This window comes from Arachis ipaensis, chromosome B09 (assembly GCF_000816755.2).
Source record: "Arachis ipaensis cultivar K30076 chromosome B09, Araip1.1, whole genome shotgun sequence".
In the NCBI taxonomy this organism is placed as follows: Eukaryota; Viridiplantae; Streptophyta; class Magnoliopsida; order Fabales; family Fabaceae; genus Arachis; species Arachis ipaensis.
The window spans coordinates 29,664,481-29,675,788 of record NC_029793.2 but is presented as its reverse complement, the minus strand read 5'-3'; the positions used below and the strand labels follow the sequence as shown (position 1 = coordinate 29,675,788).

The 11,308-nt window shown below is 39.4% G+C and overlaps 1 long non-coding RNA gene across 1 annotated transcript in view; it reads left to right on the top strand.

Moving 5' to 3' along the window:
- Positions 1,524–11,308, top strand: part of LOC110266515 — a 48,451-nt gene continuing 38,666 nt past the window's right edge. The window contains exon 1 of the long non-coding RNA XR_002353923.1: positions 1,524–1,608. This is a non-coding gene — a long non-coding RNA (uncharacterized LOC110266515). The remainder of the gene's footprint in view (positions 1,609–11,308) is intronic.

Below are 11,308 nucleotides of genomic sequence, written 5' to 3'. Positions count from 1 at the left end.
GGGTGATCTTTTTCTTTACCCAGTGATGTCACAGTCTCTTTAGATAGCACTCACTCCAGATTTGTCACTACTCCCCTTCCCCTAATAAAATGCCCAAAAGAAGCTCTTGATGAGGGTAAAAAAGATGCATATTTTTCCCCAACTAGACAGAATCAACTTGCTTTACTTGTAATCAAGCATTTCTTATATATAGTGCACAAATTCAGAATTGCATAAGTGCACAAATTCAAAAGAAAATGAGCCAAATTGAAAACAAGGTAATTTCATGATAACAGTAATTTTCTAATTTAAATAGTTGAATTATATAATAGTAAATAGTGAATAGTAGAATGTGAATTATATAATACTGGAATTACATGATAGTTGTATTTCATGATAGTAGTAATTTCCTCATGCTTGAACTGCACTACACAAAACCAACCAAGAACAGAACAACTAAAACTATTTCAGATCTGCAAGGATCACTTGACTTGTTCTATGAACCAAACACTTGAAATCCCTAGCCACATGTTACTTGCACAAGTGATGTGAAAAAACAATTTCATATATAACAATAACGAGTGTATGATTGATCTTATGTTCTTACACACTAATAAAAAGGAATGCAATGCATCTCATATCAGATAATCATACAGTCCAAACTCCAGGTCATTCCTAATTACTCTCTCCAAGCCTTAATTTATAGCATAAATTGCACTTAACAAGTAAAACATTAAGAATCTGAAAAATTAATCTATTATCTCCAGTTGATAAAACTAAACAGCTATGGTTAAAGCACGAATGTATCGAATTAACACCAAAACCATAGGATATGTCACATGCAAATCAAATATGATAAATCGGAGGAAAATTAACGGAAAAAAAGAACGAGATGATTATGGAAAACAAAGCACTAAGAAAGAAGGAGAGTTTTGGAGAGAGAAATTGAGAAGTATTGAAGATAACCTGAGGGAAATTAGAGATGAACCCAAACACTGCCGTCTTGGCTGAGGATTGCTGCGGAGGAGAGGTGGTTGCCTTCAAGTTGCTCTAGCACCTGCAAAAAAATGGACAACAAAGAAAAAATATCCACGATCACTTATCTTCATGTATGATTATAGTTTAAGCTAACTTCTTGTAAGCTAATTAAAAAGAAAACACACCATCCAATAAGCACAAATACTTATATTTATTGGACCTACTTTTGGCTCTCAATTATACGTACACAAGCAAGAACAAATTCACATAATAACTCTAAAATTTCATATGCCTCCCATATATTTTGTTCTCGAATGATATGCTCCACTTATTTAAATCGATGCAATCAAACAAATAGCAAAGAAAATACAGAGTGAGCTAAGATAGAAATAAAATTAACAAGCGTTTTGAAACACTGAACAATTACCCGAATTCTAGCAATTGCCTCTTGGCCAGCCTGCAAGAATTGGGAAGCATTTGCTTCAGTTGCGCATCTCTCTTATTTTGCAGCAGCTTAATGCGTGACATCAACAGGTTAAGACATGTTTTACTACATCTTCAAAAGTCAAATAAACTCCTTGGTCTTATTATTATTTCAATCTATGTTGTGGTGGTTGCAAATTGCAATGAGAAATGATATGTGGGAATTATGTAACACCCTACCACACAGAGCCTTATGCTTAAGTCATAAGACAGAGGTGGCGATGTATTACGACCTCAAAAAGTAAAATTTAGTACATATAGTATTGTGAAGAATGATTATAACTAAGAGCCTTTGAAGAAAAGGGGCAAAATAAAACCGTTAAATAGAAAAGCGTAACACTCCGATCGATAACTGATGCGGAGAAAACTTGTCTGTCAACAAATCTCCCTTCGGCAAGTGTACCGAAGTTGTCGTCAACTAAAAACTCACAATAGAGTGAGGTCGAATCCCACAGGGATTGATTGATCAAGCAACTTTAATTAGAAGAATGTTCTAGTTGAGCGAATCCAGAATTTGGGTTGAGAGTTACAGAAAATAAAATGGCGGGGATGTAAATAACAGAAAAGTAAATGCTAGAATTAAAGGACTGGAAGTAAATGACTGAAAATAAATTGCAGAATTGTAAATGGGAATGGGGGATTTGCTCATAAAAGTAAATGGCAGAAATTAAAGAGAATGGGTAAGATTAGAGATGGGGAGTTCATTGGGCTTAGGAGATGTTGCAATTCTCCGGATCAAGTTCATTTTCATCTCTTCCTCAATCAATGTACTCATTGATCTCCTTGGCAATCTTAAGTGATTGAATTACAATTCCTTGCAATTCAATCTCTCAAATCTTGATCAATAGCCAATTCCTTGGTCAATTGCTCATGAGAAGAGATGAAGTATGGTCACTGATTATACCACATGCATTTCCCAAACCAAGTATTGAGAGGGTTACAGTCACATACCCATCCAAACCCAATTTGGTCCAGCATGAGAAAGCATTTCTAGCTTGATCTCTTCATTCCTCTTCCAAGGTTCAAAAGAGATCCAAGTTTGAATAGCTTCTCTTCCAAGATAACTACTCAATTGGATGAAGATCGAAAGCTTTCAAGTAAAATCAAGAGAAAAGATAGAAGAAGAACAATGAAAATTAGTATTGATCCATCAAATTACAACAGAGCTCCCTAACCCAATGAAAGGGGTTTAGTTGTTCATAGCTCTTGAAGATGAAAACAAAGATGGAGAATACATCATAAAACTAGAAATTGCAAAGAAAGTAAAATACAGAGAGTAGTTCCTCAGCCTCCAAAACTATTTTACAATTCAAAGCTACTCCTATATATACTCCTCTTCTCAGCTTCTAGTTCACTCTTCAAGTCTTCGGCCTTTGGATCTTGAGTTTGAAGCAGTTCCTTTCTTTATTTGGGCTTGGCTTTACTTGCAGAGAGAAAGTGCGGAGTGGGCAGAGACTTAAGCTCAGGGCGTAAGGAGTGTTAATCATTTAGTGAAAGTCCAAGTTCGGGAACGTTAGTGACACTTAACATTGTCACTAACGTTCCAATGCACCCTTTTTGCCTTACGTTAAAACCCACGTTAACTAGGTTAACGTGGCTTTTAACATAGCCTTGTCAACCTTCGAGAACGTTAGTGACATTCAACATTGTCACTAACGTTCCAATGCACCCTTTTTGCCTTACGTTAAAACCCACGTTAACTAGGTTAACGTGGCTTTTAACATAGCCTTGTCAACCTTCGAGAACGTTAGTGACATTCAACATTGTCACTAACGTTCCAATGCACCCTTTTTGCCTTACGTTAAAACCCACGTTAACTAGGTTAACGTGGCTTTTAACATAGCCTTGTCAACCTTCGAGAACGTTAGTGACATTCAACATTGTCACTAACGTTGGCCTATGGTGCTAAGTACCACGTTAACTCCCACGTTAACTTGGTTAACGTGACTCTCTAACGTGGGCATTGATGGCTTTTTTGAGAGTGTTATTGGCAATCACGTTTCTCATTAATCTTTGCAAGTTACCTCCCCTTTTCTTGCTTCTTTTTGGTCCTGAAATCAAGCAACAAAGTGCATCAAAGCTCTAGTCCAAGTCATGAGTAATGCAACATAATATTTGTCACTAAACTTATGCAAAATCCTCATGAAATCATGTAAAATGCTCAATGTATGCTTGAGTCAAGGCATAAGTGAATATTTACCCAAAACTAGCTTATTTCCTAAAGAAATGCATGAAACTAACCTAAAAACAGTAAAGAAAAGGTCAGTGAAACTGGCCAAGATGCCCTGGCATCACAACACCAAACTTAAAGCTTGCTTGTCCCTAAGCAAGTACTGGAACAAGAAAATGATGAATGGAATATCCAGAGGAATGAGTCATTCTTGTGGAAGTCATATTACTGATTTTATGGTGGTTTCATGCATAGCAACTTAGGTTCATTCCATTACTGGCTTTCAGACCTTTATCATGTCCCTAAACACTTACTTTGTTTATATCTCATGAGACTTTTATTCATTGATCCTTTTATTGTTATTTCAAGGATTATTTGTGTTATTTAGGCTAAGTGCTCTGTAAGGGGGCAACTCTTTAAGATAAGCTTTCAGCCAACACTCCCGAACCAGTTGGTTCAAGGTGCTAGGTGTTAAGACACCCCTAAGGACTTACTCCCTCAAGCCTATCCCCCATACATACACACTACAGGCATTTAGTTTATTTATTTTCTTTTCTTGAGACCTTGGTGTCCAGCACCTCTTTGGGTTACTAAATGCTCTGTAGTGAGGGTTACTCTTGATAGTGGATTTTCAGCTGATAATCCCGGGTTAGTTAACCCAAGTTACCAAGTGATAAAGCACCCCTAAGAGCTTATTCATCCAAGTAGATCCCTCACACAGGAGCACCACAGACACTTGCCTCAAGCTTAGAACCATTGATGCCTAGCCTTATTGCTTACTCTTTTTCTTTTGTTTTTCACTTCCATTGTTCTTTCCCTTTTCTCTTCTTAGGATCTTGTTATTACTTAGTCTCATGAGTGTATCCAAAGTAAAGTATTCAGGATAGAAAGTTGTCCTCCTAGCCTTGTGGTTGAACCAACTTAGCTAACTTATGACTACCCCAAAGATTCATGAATGCACTTCCACATTAGGAACCCTTCTCTGGTCTTTTAAGAACATAAACATTCTCTTCTTCATTTGCTAAAAAGGGACAAGCTTACAAGTAAATAAGGGAATGATGCAGTGACATTTAAACCAGAAATCATGGACCTATTCAGAAGGAAACTTAAAAGACAGAATTTTAAAAAGTTTAAACATAACATGGAAGCAGGTTCTATTTCATACAAGATCTTCCTTATTTAAAGCATATAAAACAATGGACTAAAAGGAACTCCACCACCTTTCATTCATGTGGATGCCCGTGCTCCCCTCCTTGCTTGTCCTCATTATGTCTCTCTTGAGTGCTTGTGCTCCCACTTCCTTTGCCTTTTCCAAGCAGCTTCTTCCAAAAACCACTATCTTCCATCTTCTTCTTGAGTGTCTCCTTTTGCTGTTTCACTTTCCTCTCTTCTTGTTCTACAAATTCTTTTTGGACCTCATCATATGTGGGGATAGCATAGTGTAGATGATGCATATTAGTGGTCATGTAGTTCAACTCGGCTTGAGTGTTTACATAGAACTCCTCCCTATGTAGTTGCCTTCCTTCATTGAGTACACTGAACTCATTGAAAATTTTCATTTGGGCTATCTGTCGCTGGTTGAGCTCTTACAAGTGCTTCTCTTGAGTCTCTTGCTTCTCATTCACTTGGTTGATGGCTTGAGTGAGCTGGGAGTATTGTTCCTGCTGCTGCTCCATTTGTTGTTTTTGCCATGCTTCCTGTTGACTCAGCCGGTTCAGTATTTGCTCTTGTCCTTCCATATGTCTCTGTCCTAAATCTTCAATGGCTCTTATAAGGTGAGTCATATTCAAGTTGGCTGGGTCATGATGCTCTTCTTGTTGATATTCTTCCTGATGGTATTCTTCTTGATGAGCTCCTTCCTGGGCCCTTTGCCTTCCTATATGTGGCCTTCTTAGTTGCTGAGCCGGTGTGGTATAGACCATTCGCTCGAGTGTGACTGGCCTCCCTGGGTTCACCCAGTTTGGGCTGCTATCCTCAAATATTACCTTGGCCTTGTTGCACAAGCGGAGAATGGTGCTGGGGTACCAAAGTCTGGCACCTGAGTCAGCTTTCTCAGCTGACTCTTGAATCCCTTCGGCAATGAGCTCATGCACTTTGATTTCCCCACCTTGTACTAAGCATTGTACCATAGTGGCTCGATTGATGTTGACCTCTGAATTATTAGCAGCTAGTAGGATGGACCTTCTTACAAGCTCAAACCACCCTTTAGCCTCAGGGTGAAGGTCTCCCCTTTCTATGAATTTTGGTCTCCCATCTGAATACCTTTCCCAGTCAGCGGCTATGACACAAATATCTGATGCTATCTCTGAAAGCTCATCCTTATCGGGGCTTCTACTTATCCTTGCCTGATAACTCTCCTCATCAAAATGAGGTGATTTCAAGTGAAGAGCTCTTGTTATGGCACTTGGGCTGAAGTCCACCTCCCTTCCTCTCACATAGCTTTTGAAGGTTGGGGCTTTGGTCTTATCCTCTCTAACTGCATTTGCATAGAATTCTTTGATGAGGTTTCCATTGATCTTTCCCTCTGGACTGGTGAGCAATTGCCACCCCCTCTGTTCGATTTTTCTCCAAATCTGTGGTGATTCATTGGCATTGATTTGGAAGATTAATTCTGGCAATATCCTTCGGGCGCTTATCCGCTCAAATTCATGCTCATGAAAGCCAGTCTTGAATCTTTTGTCATCAAAAGGAGTACTTACCATAGGTTCCTTCCTCTTTTGCCTCTTTGAGCTTGATGATGCCATGACTTGAATTGTTGTTTGAGGGTTTTATGGCAATGAGGAGAGTGAGTTGGTTAAAGTAATTTGTGATGAAGAGTTTAGTGTGCCGATAGAAGTGTGGAGAGTGGGAATTTGGATGTGAGGAGTGAGCATGCACTAAGGTCCACTTATATAAGAAAATCATGAGTGAGTGAAGGGTATGGATTGCATGAATGTTTACTAAATGGACGGATGGGGTTGTATATGAAGGAAAGACAAGGATCATCACTTTAATGAGAGTGATTGGTTCAGTCTTCAAGGGCTTTCTTTCTCCAATGTTGCATGGCAGCGTTTCCCCATGCGTTTCCTCTTGAGACATGTGTTTAGTGCTCTTCATTAAGTGGCGAAATCTCCCCCATTTAATTGTCCCATCAATCCCTTTTTATGCTTCTTTTCCTTTCCTATAAAGATTTGAAATAAGGAAATTAATAATAACAAAAATTCAAACTCTACGGCTAGAAATAAAGGAAAGAAAGGATTTGATTGTTTATTTATGAATTCCAACTAACTAACTAACTATTGGTGGTTCCTTATATGCATTTTGGTGGCACCATGAGGTGACACCAAACTTAGTTTGAAGCAATGTGATGAAAAGTTTTGTGTTCAAAGCTCCCAAGACTAGCATGCAACCTGGTTTGCTTTGAACACCAAACTTATTCCTCACTATATTCTGCATAAGAAGATTTTCACCAATTGTTCGTTAAGTTTGGATTGAAGCTCATAAAGATAAACTTATTCATAATCATCTGAAAGCATATAAAACATGGGTTGCCTCCCATGAAGTGCTTCTTTAGCGTCACTAGCTTGACGTTTTTCCTTCATCATGGTGGTTGGTAGTGCTTAAAGTCCTCCCCTCTGGCTGTGGACTTGTATCCATTGGTTGGATCAATGATCTCCATATATTCCAGGGAAAGAACTCTGTTGATAGTGAAGACCTTGGGTAATTGAGATGGTACAGTAGGGAGATTAGGGGGAATATCTGGGAAGTAAGCTGAGACAACTCTATCCCCTGGAGAGAAGTCTTCTGTAGGGATCTTCTTGTTCCTCATCTCCTTGGTACCTTCTTCTTTGTTTCTTTTGAGGTTGCCTTTCCCTTGGTGACCTCTTTTTTCCAAGGAGTTGTGATGCTGTCTTCACCTGCCTCTAGAGGTTTGGGTTCCTCCAACTTTTCCTTGAGCTGTGGCAATTGCTGTTTTCCTTGTTTGTCAATTAAGGGGATCTCAGAATGAACTGGCCATGCTTCAGTGCTTGTTTCCTCCTTTAGTGTCTCTTTATCATTTGTGCTCAGATCCTTGTCCTCTTGATCTGTTTCTTGTGAGAGTTTGAAAACATTGAAGCTGAGTTGTTCATCATGGATTCTCAATATTAGCTCCCCTTTCTCTACATCAATAAGTGCTCTTGCTGTAGCTAGGAATGGTCTTCCCAACATGATTGGATGAGTGTGACTTTCTTCCATGTCTAGAATGACAAAATATGTTGGGAGAAAGTACTTCCCAACTTTTAGCAACACATTTTCCACCACTCCTATTGCTTGCTTTTGAGTTTTGTCAGCCAGTCTGATAATGACATCTGTGGGCATTATCTCATTGATCTGCAGCCTCTTCACCAGGGATAAGGGCAGTAAGTTGATGCTGGCCCCTAGATCACATAGTGCTCTGTCGAACTTGTTTTCTCCTATGGCACAAGGTATATGAAAACTTCCTGGGTCTCTTCTTTTTGTAGGCAACTCAGGTTGAATAAGGGCACTACATTCCTTATTCATCACTATAGTCTGCCCTCCCTTGAGTGAGCTTTTCCTGGGAAGAAGTTCCTTCATATACTTGATGAATGCAGGCATTTGTTGAATTGCCTTGATGAATGGTATTTTCACATGCAGAGATGCAAACAAGTCTAGGAACCTTGAGTATATCCTCTTTCCCACAACACCATTGAGCAGTTGAGGGAATGGTGCATAGAGCTTCAGCAGCTCTTGTTGTGAGATTTCTGGTTCTTTGTGATCTCTATCATCCTCCTTTGTTGAGTTGTCTTCAGGTTGTTTGCACATTTGCCTTGCTTGTCTTCAATCTCTTGATTACTTGTAGTGACCATTTTGCAATCTTCCCATCTTACTTTCTTTGCTTCTCCCTTGGGGTTTTTCTCAGTGTCACTAGGGAAGCTATCAGTAGGTTTGGGAATCTTCTCAGCTAAATATCCCACCTGGAATTCCATCTTCCTAATGGTTTCTCCCTGGTACTTAATATTGGCTCGCACCTCCTCTTTGAACACCTTATTTTCTTGAATCTCTTGGCATATTCCTTCAAGTAAGGCTTCAATCTTAGAGAGCCTGTCATCAATTGATGAGTGGTTCGGAGCAGATGTGCTGTTTTGGTTTTGATAAGTATGTGGAGAAGTGTTATTGTGCGGGTGTTGAGATGTCCTCTGGGTGAATTGCTGATGAGCTGCATTGTTGTAACGTCTCTGGTCTTGGTTTTGATCTTGCTCACTTCCCCACCCAAAGTTCGGGTGATTTCTCCATCCAGGGTTGTAAGTCTTGGAGTATGGATCATAGTTTTTCCTTGGTGAATTCCTAATGTAGTTGGCTTGCTCCTGACTCCCTTCTGCTTCTTGGTTTACTCCTTCTTGTGTTGTTGATGAAGTGGAGATTGCTGCTACTTGGTTCATCTCCATCTTCTTTGTGAGGTCAGCCAGCTGCTGAGTAATGAGCTTGTTTTGGGCCAACAGAGCGTCTACATTGTTTAGCTCCATCACTCCTCTTGTGTTCCCTCTTTCGGAAGCATAGAAGTAGTCATTTTCTGCTACTGTTTCAATAACTTCTATGGCTTCCTCAATGGTCTTTTTCTTGTTCAAGGACCCTCCAGATGAATGGTCTACTGCCTTCTTTGACTCATAAGAGAGCCCTTCATAGAAAATGTGCAGCTGGACCCATTCGTTGAACATGTCAGGTGAACACCTCCTTGTTAAGTCTTTGAACCTCTCCCATGCTTCATACAGAGTCTCACCATCCTGTTGCCTGAAGGTTTGAACCTCAGCTCTCAGTCTATTGATTCGTTGAGGAGGGTAGAATCTTGCTAAGAATTTGTTCACCACATCCTCCCAAGTTGTCAAGCTCTCCCTTGGGAAGGATTCCAGCCACTTGGCTGCCTTGTCTCTGAGTGAGAAGGGAAATAAGAGCAATCTATAGGCGTCAGGATGAATACCATTAGATTTCACTGTGTCACATATTCTTAGGAAGGTGGTCAAATGTTGGTTGGGATCTTCTTGAACACCTCCTCCAAACGAACAGTTGTTCTGGACAAGGGTGATGAGCTGTGGTTTAAGTTCAAAGTTGTTGGTATGGATTGTTGGCTTTTGGATGCTACTTCCATAATTGCCTGGGTTTGGATTAATGTAAGAGCCCAAAACTCTTCTATCCTCCCCAGCATGATTTGCTCCACCTCCTCTGCCATGGTTGTGAATCTCTTCTTCATGATGATTTTCCATGTTTTCTTCCATGTTTGGTTCAAAGTATTCCTCAAACTGTTCCTCCTCTTCTTCAGCACCAACTACTCATTTTTCTTTTGCCTCCCTCCTTAGTCTAAGGAAGATTCTCTCTGGTTCAGAATCAAAGGAAGTTGAAGCCCCGCTTCTTCTCCCTGTCATACAACCAACAAGTACAAGCAGAGAAAATAGGTGCAGACAGTATTTGTGTCAGAGTTAATGTTAGTTGTGGGTGATGCAATATATCAAACAGTTAGTGGGTTAGCAAACAAAATTGAAAATAACAAAGAAAAACAAACGGGTTGAGGGAGAAGGGAAGAAGTTTAACTAAGACAAAAAGTAAATCACTCAAACAGAAAAAAATGAAATTCACAAAATAAAATGCTCAATCTAGTGATCTTCCAATCTAATCATTGTTGATGCACAATCAATCCCCGGCAATGGCGCCATAAACTTGATGCGGAGAAAACTTGTCTCTTAACAAATCTCCCATCGACAAGTGTACCGAAGTTGTCGTCAAGTAAAAACTCACAATAGAGTGAGGTCGAATCCCACAGGGATTGATTGATCAAGCAACTTTAATTAGAAGAATGTTCTAGTTGAGCGAATCCAGAATTTGGGTTGAGAGTTACAGAAAATAAAATGGCGGGAATGTAAATAACAGAAAAGTAAATGCTAGAATTAAAGGACTGGAAGTAAATGACTGAAAATAAATTGCAGAATTGTAAATGGGAATGGGGGATTTGCTCATAAAAGTAAATGGCAGAAATTAAAGAGAATGGGTAAGATTAGAGATGGGGAGTTCATTGGGCTTAGGAGATGTTGCAATTCTCCGGATCAAGTTCATTTTCATCTCTTCCTCAATCAATGTACTCATTGATCTCCTTGGCAATCTTAAGTGATTGAATTACAATTCCTTGCAATTCAATCTCTCAAATCTTGATCAATAGCTAATTCCTTGGTCAATTGCTCATGAGAAGAGATGAAGTATGGTCACTGATTATACCACATGCATTTCCCAAACCAAGTATTGAGAGGGTTACAGTCACATACCCATCCAAACCCAATTTGGTCCAGCATGAGAAAGCATTTCTAGCTTGATCTCTTCATTCCTCTTCCAAGGTTCAAAAGAGATCCAAGTTTGAATAGCTTCTCTTCCAAGATAACTACTCAATTGGATGAAGATCGAAAGCTTTCAAGTAAAATCAATAGAAAAGATAGAAGAAGAACAATGAAAATTAGTATTGATCCATCAAATTATAACAGAGCTCCCTAACCCAATGAAAGGGGTTTAGTTGTTCATAGCTCTTGAAGATGAAAACAAAGATGGAGAATACATCATAAAACTAGAAATTGCAAAGAAAGTAAAATACAGAGAGTAGTTCCTCAGCCTCCAGAACTATTTTACAATTCAAAGCTACTCCTATATATACTACTCTTCTCAGCTTCTAGTTCACTCTTC